Genomic DNA, 14,045 nt, shown 5'->3' on the forward strand with positions numbered 1-14,045 from the left:
TGCCTGTCAGGTGTAGGAGAGGAGGTGGGAAGCTTACAGCCACTGGGGAGGTTTGCTTAGCAGGATTGCCTTAGCACTGCTGCTGACCCAGCCTCCTCGATGCCTTTAAATACAGTCCCCCCCAACACCAGACAGGCCGGTGTCTGTCAGGTGTAGGAGCAGGGCCAGGGTATGAATGTTTATGGGGAGATAGTAAAGGACATTTCTAGGAGCCATTTCGATGCGTGCCTCCCTCATGAACCTGAAGAAATGTCCACCACATCACCACATCACACCAACTCCCCATCACACCTCTCACCTCTTACTTGCCCTGAAGAAAGCTCCTGGCAAATGTCGAGCCAGATACACCAACGCTACAAGGAGGAGGCAACTTAGGAATGTGGCAAAGACATTTGCACATAGTACTCCTGCAGTGCACTGAACTGCACAGTCCAAGTACCAGCAAGATCACCCTGAGGTGCTCAGAACAACACAGTCTCCATATGAGCAAAACAATTCAGGAACACAAGTAGAAAGGCCATCACTTTCGTGGAAGGTAGCAGGAGTTGACTTAACAGACGGCTGCTTCTTAAATGGACAGTTCTATGTGGCCTGCTCCAGAGTGAGCTCACCAAGCAGCCTGGTGATCCTAGCACCTGAGGGCAGAGCCACCCATGTGGTCTAGAGAGAGGTCCTTCGGTAGAGGGAGGGGGGAAGTACATATGTCTCACTTCATTTCTTACACTACAATCTTCTCAATTAGAATTCCTACAACAAATGTCACATTTCAAATTTCACATCATCAGTATTATAAGTGGATTTACGGAACTTAAATAGCATAGCAAAGCACAGGTATCAGGCTAGTTCCTTATAAAAGTTTTCATACAAATACTGATACAATCTGTTTCAATTGTGTTAATTTCATATCTATGGATTCTCATATTCAAATCTTTTATAATGGAGTTTGGATTTATTAGAGAATAAATCCACTGTGCTCAGTACAGCTTATTTTTGTGTAAGGACACATAGGCTTTTAGAATGAGTGTAACATTGTCCCCTGCTCTGGTCCTTTGGAACGGGACAAGATATGGCTTTCGGTTTTGGCGCAGCGTGATCAAGGTGAGTTGCGGAGCTCTGCTCCAGCAGCCACTCAAATTGCATGATTTGGGGGAGTTTGGATAGCCCTCTCTGTGATAGCCCACAGAGCTGCATCAAAAATGTTCTTAAGTGTTTCTGTTATCAGTTGAAAAGTAGCCATTTTTTCCACAGAGCAACTTAGTCAAATAGCCAGACCATCAAGGTTTGTTCAGACTAGACCCGAGAATCCACCAGAAGAGATTGGATTTATTCCCTACCCTTCACTTGGAGTCTAAGAGCAGCGTACAATCTCCTTTTCCTTCCTCTCCCCACAACATACACCCTGCGAGGTAGGTGGGGCTCTTGAAGGAACAGCTCTGAGAGAACTGTAACTGACCCAATGTTACCCAGCAGCTGCATGTGGAGGAGTAGGGAATCAAACCTGGTTCTCCAGATTAGAGTCTGCTACCCCTAACCACTACACCAAACTGGTTCTTTTTGGACCCAAAGGAGCTTCCATTGTCCTCCTGTCCTTCATTTTATCCTCACAAGAACCCTGTGGGGTAAGCCTGGCTGAATGTGTGTAGTGGCCAGTTTTTAACCACATAGTATTATTTTCTAACGAGTTATGCCTGCCACAGAAACTCTTAGCTTCCATTGCAAATAGCACAAGAGTGGGTAGGGGTTGTCTGGAGATAATTTAGACCAGGATATTCCAAGTCCTTTCATTTTTAGCCCTGAAACTCCCATTATGATCCTGAAGGTGGTGGCCAATTTTGAGATCCCTAGCTTCATTTCCTGATGAGTTATGCTCACCACAAATGGACAGATAGATAGACACAAACATCATTTTATTATTATAAGTGCATGGTAACAGCCAACCAAGTGATTTGTATTGTTATAATATTTGGTTTGCATCAGGGTCATATGGGGGGTACAGGTGGAATTTTTGTCTGGGTGGGGCCATGATGGCTTTTGGCAGTCCTGATGATTTTTGTGGCTTTATCAGAAAATCTTTATTTACAGCTGCTGTATCTCTCCCAGTTCCTAAGGTTACGTTGCCTGGACCACTAATGAAGTAACAACATGCCTAATCACCTAACTTTAAACCAACTTAACAGACCAATCAAGGGAATGCTCTTATTTATTTATTTATATTTATTTATTTAAACTTTTACCCCACCCTCCCAGCCAAGGCTGGCTCAGGGCGGCTTACAACAGATAAAGTTCAACGATACATAGAAACACGACAACAATTAATAGAAATACAATATTAAAATATAATGTTAAAACCACATATAATAATAATAAAGTCTCGTCTTCCGGTTGATGGCAGCACGCTCACGGACTCACCTCCTGGACCTCCCGGGGGTGTCTCCATGCTCTGGTGGATGGAGGGGGTGATCAGGCTCGTTTACCTTTTAGACATTATAACTTCAGCTCCATTCAGCTCCAGATGTCATGGAAATGTGCTTCAGATGTCATAGGGGGATTGGCTCGGGCAGTAATTAAAGGGTCCAGTGGATCAGGACTCTTCCACTATACGGTGTCAATTTTTTATTTTTTAAAGTAATTTCAACCTCAAAAACAGTAATTTTAAAGTATGTTTTTTTCCTGGAAAAGGTGATCAGAATCAAAGAACTTCATTCCTCCAACCACAATTTTACATTGCCTTTATTTGATTTTTTAAAACTTTTTTTAAAATCTCCAAAATTTCACATCATAAGAAGATCCTATTCACCAAATTTAATAAATCATATTCATTTGATAAATAATAAAGTTTTCATAATTTATAATATGCAGCACTAAAGACCCATTCAGCCTTAACTATAGAGGTGCTGTAGCTCTATGCTACATCCTTAAATATGTTCTCTCTACCATTTCCTTATCTACAACCCCTTTCTAAGACATGCCATCTTTTCTTATTCAATCACCTTGGAATAAAACATTCCCTGTAAAGTCATAATAAGGCAAATGTCCCATCAATCGAATGGAGGGGCTGACTCTATTTTTAGCACAAGAAGGGGAATGACTTTGTATTGGATTTATCATCTTCTAGGGATTGATTTACACTGGCCTTGTGAAAGATGCTTTCCATGGCCAAAAAGCATGGTTCACAGTGGAGGACATTCTAATTCTTTACCTCTTGCAAATTTGCTCAGCAATTCAACTCCCCATCAAAGACAGTGTAAAGAATAAAAAAAATTCTGCCTTTTGTAAAAAAAATTAAATACAAGGTCTTTGATCTACTTTTCTTTGATGAAGCATTTTCTTTTCTTTGATGAAGCATCTTTCACGTTATCTCATAGATGTTTCTTCTCAAAAAATATAAATCACAGAAATCACAAAGTAAAAGAACATAAATATTAGGAGGGATCATGATTACAGACCATAATTCCTTTCTTTCCTTTTTAACTGGAATAGTGAACCCATAGCCTAAGAAGAAGAAGAAGAAAAGAATAAGAGATTGGATTTATACCCCGCCCTTCACTACCCAAAGGTGTCTCAGAGCGTCTTACAAACTCCTTCCCCTTCCCCTCCCCACAACAGACACCCTGTGAGGTAGAAGAAGAAGAAGAGATTGGATTTATACCCCGCCCTCCACTACCCAAAGGTGTCTCAGAGCGTCTTACAAACTCCTTTCCCTTCCCCTCCCCACAACAGACACCCTGTGAGGTAGGTGGCATGGAAACTGCTTGCCAGCATTTCCGAGAATAAGAACCTTCATTAAACAATCCTATGAAAGAAAAATTCATTTATGGGTATGGGTCCCAAATCTGTTTCTCCTGTGAGGTAGGTTAGGCTGAGAATGACCAAGCCAAAGTCACCCTTTAAGGTTCATGGCTGAGCCGAGATTTGAACCCAAGTCATCCTGGACCTAGTCTGATACTCTAACTATTTCAACACTTTGTCCAAAATTTAGATTTGTATTGTAGGAAAACTAGATACTATCATGTTCTTTTTTTAAAAAAAAGAGAGGCACCATTCATTTTAAACACTGCACATGTATAGCCATGAAAAGATGGCTGAGTAGGAAATTGCAGGCACCACTAATACCAAGGGGAAGAGAAAGGAAGAGAACCAGGGCTTTTTTGTAGAAAAAGCCCAGCAGGAACTCATTAGCATAATAGACCACACTCAACAGTAGAAACTCATTAGCATATTAGGCCACACCCATGACAATACAGCTCATTAGCCTATTATGCCACACACCCCATGTTACCAGAAGTGTGGTCATCCAGCCACACCCACCTTTTGCTTCTTATTCTGTTTACTCTGTTTGTTGTCAAAACCCAGGGCTTTTATGTAGCAGGAACCCCTTTGCATGTTAGGCCACACACCCCTAATGTAGCCAATCCTAATGAGTCCCTGCTGCTGGGTGTGGCCTATTATGCTAATGAGTTCCTGCTGGGCATGGCCAACTCGGGAGCCAGCGGAACTCCGTTCCTGTGCGTTCCTGCCCAAAAATAGCCCTGAAGAGAACTAACAGGGTGGTCCAGTGGAGTGGGAGAAACTCATCTGCAGGCCACAAATGGAGGAACAAGTTATACAATCACCTGTGAGCAGGGTTGATTTTTGTTTTGTTTTTCCTTCCGGGTGGAGCATACTGGAACGGAGTTCCGGAACCTCTCTGACAAAATTTTTTTTGAAAATGTTTAAAAGTTCATGAGTTTTCAGTGTACAGATTGAAAACTTCATTTCCCTCTTGAGAGTTCCAAAACCTCTTTTTCCAGGAAAAAAAAAGCCCTGCCTGTGAGAGTTTACATATTTTGCTTAAGTAGCAGAAAACACGTGACAAGTGATTCATGGCACTGTTACCAACTTCACTTTGGTCTCCATGCTGAGGTAATTCTGAGGATGACGATTTGAAAGGATTTGTTATTTTCAGATGTGGCTATCATGACCATTCCATGTTCTCCAGCAGTCTGATTTCTCACAGAAGGACACATGCCATTGTTTCTTTACTTGTCTCAGGCCCTTGCCACACGGGGGGAAATTGATGCGGCCAAAAGAAACGCGCGGTCGCGGGATCAGACGGATCCCGTGAGCCACCGCGCAGTTGCTCCCCGGCACGATCAGATGCCAGGGAGAAAGCCACGGAAGGGAGCGCGAGGCAGCCGGCTGTGCATGTGTGCGCATGTGTGCGCATGCGCAGTTCGGCTTTGAGCCTCGAATGCTCTTGAAGACAGGCGCGCCGGCGATCCCACGGCTGCGCTTGCTGCGTCGTTTCAGGTAAGTCCTCCTCTTTTGCTGGTTCTTTTTCTCAAGACATTTTCGGCCTGAAGGGCCGGATCGGGGACGGGTGCGCGCCGCTTCCCATATGTTGCGGTGTGCTCGCGCCCGTTTGCTGCGCCCCCGAACCGGCCCTCTTCCGGCCCAAACCCTCCCGTGTCACCTTCCTGAAAACCTATAGGGAATGTGGGAGGCTGGTTCCTTTTAAGTTCCTCCTGTAGCATTGCTGGTATGGAAGATATATACTAAAAAGCAATGCTCCACTTCTAATAATTAGTTAGATGAGACTCTGTACGAATTCTCATTGTATAGCAGTAGCACAACCCCAATGCTCAAGGACCTCTAAGATGCACAACTATAATTCTTGGCAAAAGCAACCACAGCAGCTACCCACTAACTGGTGCCTTTATTGCAGGTCAAGGCATAAGAACCCAAAGGATGGTCTAAGGGCAAATAATGCTGTTACACTGATAATGCTCACCTGAGCAGTCCTAACCCAGTCTCAACATCTTGATGATTTCTTTGGGATCTCTATATCATCTGCTCTGAGCATTCCAGCAGAAATATGTAAAAAAGGAAGTACAGGCCCCGTTCACACAGAGGAATTGCCGCGCTAAAGGCACGAATGTCGGGCGGATTTTCGATGCGCGATCACACCACAACATCTGGGACGCGTAGCGCACCTGTGGCCAACCCATGGCGTCCCACCGAAGACGCACAGTAAAGAAGTACCACAAAAAGTGCACTAGTATCCAGAAAAAACGAGGTAGGGGCGCGTGTCTGCTCACAGGAGCGCTAGTATCCCGTGGCATCCGGCACCCATCCACGTCCTGTTGCAAACCGGATGTTTTTCATAAGCACATGCGCACAAACACGTAACTGAAAGCAGCGCTGCTCTGCGGAACTGCGCATGTGCAGAAACGTGAAACGCTTGCCGCGCCACTTCTTTGCCACGCTCCAGCATCGCCGTGTGATCGCCAGCTAACAGCCTAAGCACAAAGCCTCGGGGGACCGTGTGATCGGGCGACCGCGCTTTATTTTGCTCCAGGGCAAACAGCCACGCCTCCCCCCCCCCGCGTTATCTGGTCCGTGTGACCCGGGCCACAAATTGTTATACAACTCTATCAAGAACACTTGTTTGATGCTATTTTTCTTTGGTTTACAAGTGGTTCTGCAGACTTAATATTCCCCGCATATCCAACCGTTCTGTTACCTAGCTATCTAGAGGCTGAGAGACGGACTGCCCCAGATTTTGCTATGCCAGTGTTAAGACTATTGCTCAGTTTCCTTTGATATCAACCACTGAGCTGCTTTAAGAGCCGAGCGCCCTATAATTTCAGGTCAGCAAAGAAAAGGGAGGGAAGCAAACGTTGTCTTTTCATTTATAATTAAAAGCCATGAACTGAAAGCTGATGAAAGCTTACTGATATTTCCTACAAAAAGGAAGCAAGAAACCCCAAGATGAGACAAGGAAAAGTATGACACAAGAATAGCTGGAAAACATTTCTGTGCGCTGCACATTCTAAGACTTCACTGGCAACTCCTTACTCAAGCCCTACTCTGTCTATTCTAGACATCAGCTGAGAACACAGTTGCTTGATCAACTCCATCTACAGGCAAGTCAGGTACAGATCTGCTCTTTAGGAGAAAAAAACTATTCCATAGCCTTCGCGTCATCAGCGTAATGGTCCCATTTCACAGAGCTGCACTTTTAGCCCCCTGTACTGATTAAGTTTCGATACCACCCCTGGTAGGTTTTTCATAAGCGCATGCGCAGGTTCCAGTGGGGTTTCCCCTGCTTTTCAGGGAAGCCACAGCCCCAAACAGGGACGTCTCTATCCTTTGAGGAAAGGTTAAACCTATGAGGAAAGGTTAAAGCGCTTTAGGGCTCTTTAGCTTGGAGAAACGACGACTGAGGGGTGGCATGATTGAGATTGATAAGATTATGCATGGGAAAGAGCAGGTAGAGAAAGAGGTGCTTTTCTCCCTTTCTCACAATACAAGAACTCGTGGGCACTCCATGAAATTGCTGAGCGGTCGGGTTAGAATGGGTAAAGGGAAGTCCTTCTTCACCCAAAGAGTGATTAACACTTGGAATTCACTGCCACAGGATGTGGCGGCGGCTACAAGCATGGACGGCTTCAAGAGGGCATTAGATAAGCATATGGAGCAGAGATCCATCAGTGGCTATTAGCCACAAGGTATAGATAGGGGCTCTGGGGCAAGTGATGCTCTGTCTTCTTGGTGCTTGGGGGGGGGTCAACAGTGGGAGGGCTTCTAATGCCCTGGCCCCACTGGTGGACCTCCTGATGGCACCTGGTATTTCTGGCCACTGTGTGACACAGAGTGTTGGACTGGATGGGCCACTGGCCTGATCCAACATTGGCGTCTCTTCTGTTCTTCTGTTCTTATGTCTCCACACAACACCACCAACCTGGAAGTGGCGTCATCATGTCACCGACGTTGGGGGGGGGGTGACATTTAGTTTTAGGGCAAATTCTAGCAAAAACCAGAGTGTCATCCCCTTGATGCAGTGATGATGTCACTTCTAGGGGATGTCATTGCTTCACACATGGGGCAGAAGATCCCGGGAATGATCCAGGAGCCCGCCCCCACCTCCACCAGATGCCAGGTACGACCTGGCCACCCTAACCCCTGGTCTGGTTATTTTATTATATTTAAAACATTTCTATGCTGCCTTCCTCCCCATTCAGGGTCCCCAAGGTGGTGAACATTTCAAACATCAAAGCAGCATTTAAAGTACAAAATATATTCAAGATATTTTAAACAATGCTGCTGGCAGGGGGGGGACCCATAGAGGGAGACAGACAAATCCCCCCCAGGGGCGGGAGTGTCAAAGTTTCAGAACCATGCTCAAAAAGGCCATTTCTCAAGTTGCAGTATAGGGCTTTGAAGGTCTATATCGGCACCTTGAATCTGGCCCGAAAGCCAATTGGGAGCCAGACAAGGCTGATATCGTCCCTCCAACCCATTACAGTAAAAAAAAAAAAAATTGGCTGCAAAGTTTTTTAGTAAAAAGGGGGAAGATGTATGCGATCTGATTGCTTCTGTCTAGTCTGGATGTTACCAGGGCATGTGCCACAGTGGCAGGTTCTTTTTTGCCTAGGAAGAGCTGTGGCAGGCCCACTATCCGAAGCTGGTGAAAGGTGCCACTGGCCACCCCTGCCATCTGTTTATCCAACAGGAGATCCAGGCCCAGGAGCACCCCCGAGCTACAAACCAGTACCTTTAGGGGGAGTCCCCTCCCCACCAGTGGCACCTCCATTTGGGGGGGGAGGGGGTTAAGTTTCCCGCTTGTGACCTCCCACCCATCCCAAAACTGCCTCCTGTTCACAGTTTTTACAGCTTCCCGGGGATCTACTGAAAAGGCACGATAGAGATGTGCGTCAACCACAAAGTTGCAGCAACTGGATGACCTCTCTTAGTTGTCTCATGTAAAGGATTAAAAAAAAAAACAATTCAGGAGAAGCAGTCTCTAATATTTCTCCATTCTAGGTCATGAAGGGTTTTTAATATCAAAACCAACAGCCTGAGTTGGGTCCAGAAGCACTCTGGCCTTGGCAAACCTGTGCTGACAACATATCATCTGAGTGTTAATAAGGAAGCACTTCACAAAACCAAACGAGGACCCACAGTAAGTAGGAAAACCAACATACAACAAGTACCGTGGACAGATGATTATAACATATCATAAATAATTTTATATTTTTTGAAAAACATTTTTACAATAACTTCTACATATATAATAAATCATCCTAATCAAAAATATCAAAAACCATATCCAAGAATCTCAAAAGCTATTGTACAATCTTTAATAATAGTCCTCCTCTGTTAAATAAAAGTTTCAAAAGGGAGGACTCCTTAAAGTCTCTTTATAACATGTGCTCGTGTCTTCCTACAACAGAGGTCCAGATAGCCTTCTGTTTCCGAATCTTCCTCAGGGAGTTCAACAGTAATTTTCAGCACAAGGTTGCCACATACTAACATACAAGATAGCAAGAACAGAATAGGCTACAATGCTAGTAATCTCATATTAGACAGAGTCTCAAAGACGCTGTGCAGTTCGAGACCCGAGTGTGCCGCATGACGGAGTGAGCTCTCGTCTCTAGTTCCAGCTCCTGCCAACCTAGCAGTTTGAAAGCAAGAAATTGCAAGTAGATAAATAGGTACCACTTCAGTGGGAAGGTAACAGTGTTCCGTGCGCCTCGGTGTTTAGTCATGCTGGCCACATGACCATGGAAATGTCTTCGGACAGCGCTGGCTCTTCGGCTTTGAAACGGAGATGAGCACCGCAACCCTAGAGTCAGATTCGACTGGCTTTCAAGCAAGGGAACCTTTACCTAAGTACATTTTGGTATGAAAAAATATACAGATGTGTGCTAGATGCCCATAGAACAATATAATAACGAAAGAGACTAGATTAAAGCCATAACATCATTTAGTGTCTGGTAATAAAAAAAACAACCACTTATTCCTTCATAGAAAAAATACAAAGGTCAATAAGATTTCACATAGCAGTCTGCTCCGGACTCTCAGTCTATATCCCTTTAGCAGTCTTGTATCCCCAAAAGCAGTCTTGCTCCAAATTCAATCAAACTGTGTCTCTCTTTCCAACACTTTCCCCAGATATTTAAGTGTTTCAGACCTCTGGTCTTTTCTCAGGAACAAACCCTACATCGGAATCTTACACTCAATCTAGTATTCAAGTTGACACTTTCATTGATTTACTTTTCCGTTAATCTATTTGGGCAAGGTCTCCTCACTTATTTCCAAGCCTACTGATGCTGCCAAAGTCTGGGTCCATTTGACTTTGGCGGCAGCATCTTAAAGTGTATACTTTCCTTTATACATTTTGCTGCATATTTAGCCTTCTCCGGGATACAGTTTCTCCTGTTTTCTTAACTGAAGCCAACACAGCCATGACATGAAACATCTTGCTCAGGGAAACCAGTAATTACTAACTACTTTCGTCCCCTCATTGAGGCAATGTTTATTTATTTATTGCAATTGTTACCTCTAATTATTGCCCTTAAGATAATCAGCCTGGTATCAAGTGAGATCCAAAATATATTATGTCAGTTTCTAATTGCACATAGGGAGGAGCTGAGTAACTCAAAGTGGATGAAACTACTCCCATCTTTAATGAGGTAATTTTAACCATTGCTGACATCTTGGTTCTCGGGAATTTGCGAAATAACTGCTTTTAAACTGGATCCCCTGCAATTACAGTAGCATCCAAGCCAGAGTCTGGGGGCTCTGCTGGAATTGTGCTTGATTGCCAAAATTGTGCTCTGGCGTATGATTCATTAAAGCTAGAAGAACCAAGGGCCTCCAGTCAACCCCCCCTTTCCACTGTGTGCCAACCATTTCACCCTCACACCAAACCAGAAAAAGAACCCCAAGTCAGCTTTCTACATCTCCAACTTGCACTGGCAGTTGGCTAGTTCACATACTTCATCTCGCCTAAGACCAAGGTTAAACTGACCATACAGCAGCTAAGAGTATCTATTTTAACCTTTTAAAAAATCCAGCACTTTGAACAAAGGCAGGATGATGGAAGAAGGGACAGCCAAGAAGTAGGCTACGGCATCTGCAGCCGCAGACCTTTACTGGCAGGCAGAAAGGTACCTCCTGCTTCAACAGCGCTTTCCCTCTCTGCAACCCCAGTCCTCTTCATAGGCCGAGTTCAGACTGGCAGTTTGCCCCGATATAGGCATGAGCCAGAAACGTTTCACAGTCGGATTAAAGGGGCCGGTTCACACAGGCACATCTGTCCGGCGTTCCCCAGCCATACTCAACCCGTTTCGTAACGCTTCCCTCCCGAGTATAAAAGATACCAGGTGAAAGTGGTACAGGTAAAGGTTCCCCTTGCTCGAAAGCCAGTCAAATCCGACTCTAGGGTTGCGGTGCTCATCTCCGTTTCCAAGCCGAAGAGCCAGCGCTGTCCGAAGACGTTTCCGTGGTCATGTGGCCGGCATGACTAAACACCAAGGCACAAGGAACGCTGTTACCTTCCCACCGAAGTGGTACCTATTTATCTACTTGCAATTTCTTGCTTTCGAACTGCTAGGTTGGCAGGAGCTGGAACTAGAGACGGGAGCTCACTCCGTCATGCGGCACCCGGGTCTCGAACTGCTGAACTACCGACCTTCCACAGCCTGCAGTTCAGCGTCTTAACCACTTGAGCCACCGCAGCTCCTAAACCCTAAAAAGCGCGATTATCCTGTGTCCGTCCCGCGCCAACAAAGTGTGAACGCCAAAAGCCGCACAAGCGCATATCTCCAGATTACCAAAAAGAAAGCCGCGCCTTACAGCCATGCCTCCAGGCCAACAGTGTGAACGCTCCCTCGCGCCTCCTCCCGGTATGCTCCCGCATCAGTCGCTGCAGTGTGAACGGGGAAAACCTGGGACAGTTTGTTCCGGGTCTTTTTTCCCACGACTCCCTCCCGCTTCAAACTGCCAGTCTGAACTCGGCCATAGAATCATCATCCCCGTCTGGTAACCCACCACTGTTAAGAGCTAAGATAAAATGAAAACATGGGGGGCTGCTCACCAGGGGCAAAATGGGATCCAGGCAGGTTTCCTTTAGATGCATTCTGGTAATGAAGAAGAAGAAGAAGAAGAGATTGGATTTATACCCCGCCCTTCACTTGGAGTCTCAGAGTGGCTGACAAACTCCTTTCCCTTCCCCTCCCCACAACAGACACCCTGTGAGGTGGGTGGAGCTGAGAGAACTCTGACACAGACTGCTCTTTTTCAAGGACAGCTGTGCCAGAGCTTGTGACTGACCCAATGTCACATCAGCAGGTGCAAGTGGAGGAGTGGGGAATCAAACCCGGTTCTCCCAGATTAGAGTCCGCGCACTTAACCACTACACCAAACTGGCTCTCACTAGGCTCCACTAGGCTCTCCTGCTGTTCCTCTTGCCATTACGTAGTACACCAGTTGCAACACAGTGGTGTAGGAGTTCCTGTTGCCCCTAACAGGGCCATTGCTGCAGCAATCATGCACTACGATAGACTGGGTGAGAGGAAGTGGGTGAGTAGGTGAGCTTCACTGGAACAGGCTGGCTCATGATTATTTGACAGGGAAACCACAGTAGATCATTGGAATCTGTTCTGCAGCAGATGTGGGGAATAGAGAAAGTAGGATTCGACTCAGGGAATGTGAACATCCCCAGAAAAGAGGTAGACAGACAAATCTTAAATCTAAATCATTTGGGGATTTGGATTACCGGGCTTCCAGCCGAGTGAGAACATGTACTTTGACAGCTGGAATCACCCTATGAAGCTCTGAGTTTAGCCCACTAGGAGTAGGTTTTGCGCGACACGTCATGGAGATGACAGCAGGATTGTCCTCCGAGCTCAGCTGGATCAAAATATACTGAGCTGACATCAACTTTATTGATTTACCCCTTAGTATTCTTCTTATACCGGAGCTGCGGTGGCTCAAGTGGTTAAGATGCTGAACTGCAGGCTGTGGAAGGTCAGTAGTTCAGCAGTTCGAGACCCAGGGTGCCGCATGACGGAGTGAGCTCCCGTCTCTAGTTCCAGCTCCTGCCAACCTAGCCGTTTGAAAGCAAGACATTGCAAGTAGATAAATAGGTACCACTTCGGTGGGAAGGTAACAGCGTTCCGTGCGCCTTGGTGTTTAGTCGTGCCGGCCACATGACCACGGAAACGTCTTCGGACAGCGCTGGCTCTTCGGCTTTGAAACAGAGATGAGCACCGCAACCCTAGAGTTGGATTCGACTGGCTTTCGAGCAAGGGAACCTTTACCTTTGAATCTATTTTTCTTATAATATTTCATGTATCAGTATTTCTTGGAAAGCTTTTGTGCCAGCTGTACAGAACAAAGCCACGAGATTTGGTACTAGTCTTAAAAAAAAATACACTGGAGTACTATACACATATATGAATGTGGACATTCTTGTTCAAATGGTTTTCTTAAGAGAACGAGACAGAAAACTTAATGGGAGACTTATCAATTTATTACCGAAATAATTTTATTACTTCCAGGTAGGAAAGGGAAGAGATTTCTTTGGGATTGGTCGACAACCTGCAACTTCCCAGGAGTTAAAGTTTGATTTTCAGCTCTGCACCCAAAAGGAAAGCCATATGAAACACGCAACAGACAGGGGCAGCAGCTTTGAACATCTGTGGGAGCGGACTGTAGTTTTAATCCCTCATCAAGCGAGATTACTAAACATTGTAGATTTCTTCTGTTGCTCCTACAATGCAAGTTGCCCTTTCTTTTTTTATATAATCCTTTTATTGATATTCCAACAAAAGAAAAAGATGAGTGAAATAGAAAATATTGACACAACGTAATAATAATCAAACACAACATAACAAACTTATTCTAATTTCCTTCTATTACTACACTATTAAAGGTAAAGGTAAAGGTTCCCTTGCTCGAAAGCCAGTCGAATCTGACTCTAGGGTTGCGGTGCTCATCTCCGTTTCAAAGCCGAAGAGCCAGCGCTGTCCGAAGATGTTTCCATGTTCATGTGGCTGGCATGACTAAACACCGAGGCGCACGGAACGCTGTTACCTTTCCACTGAAGTGGTACCTATTTATCTACTTGCAATTTCTTGCTTTCGAACTGCTAGGTTGGCAGGAGCTGGAACTAGAGACGGGAGCTCACTCCGTCATGCGGCACACTCGGGTCTCGAACTGCTGAACTACCGACCTTCCACAGCCTGCAGTTCAGCGTCTTAACCACTTGAGCCACC

The sequence above is a fragment of the Gekko japonicus genome, unplaced genomic scaffold (genome assembly GCF_001447785.1).
Source record: "Gekko japonicus isolate JY-2015 unplaced genomic scaffold, Gekko_japonicus_V1.1 scaffold1845, whole genome shotgun sequence".
Classification (NCBI taxonomy): domain Eukaryota; kingdom Metazoa; phylum Chordata; class Lepidosauria; order Squamata; family Gekkonidae; genus Gekko; species Gekko japonicus.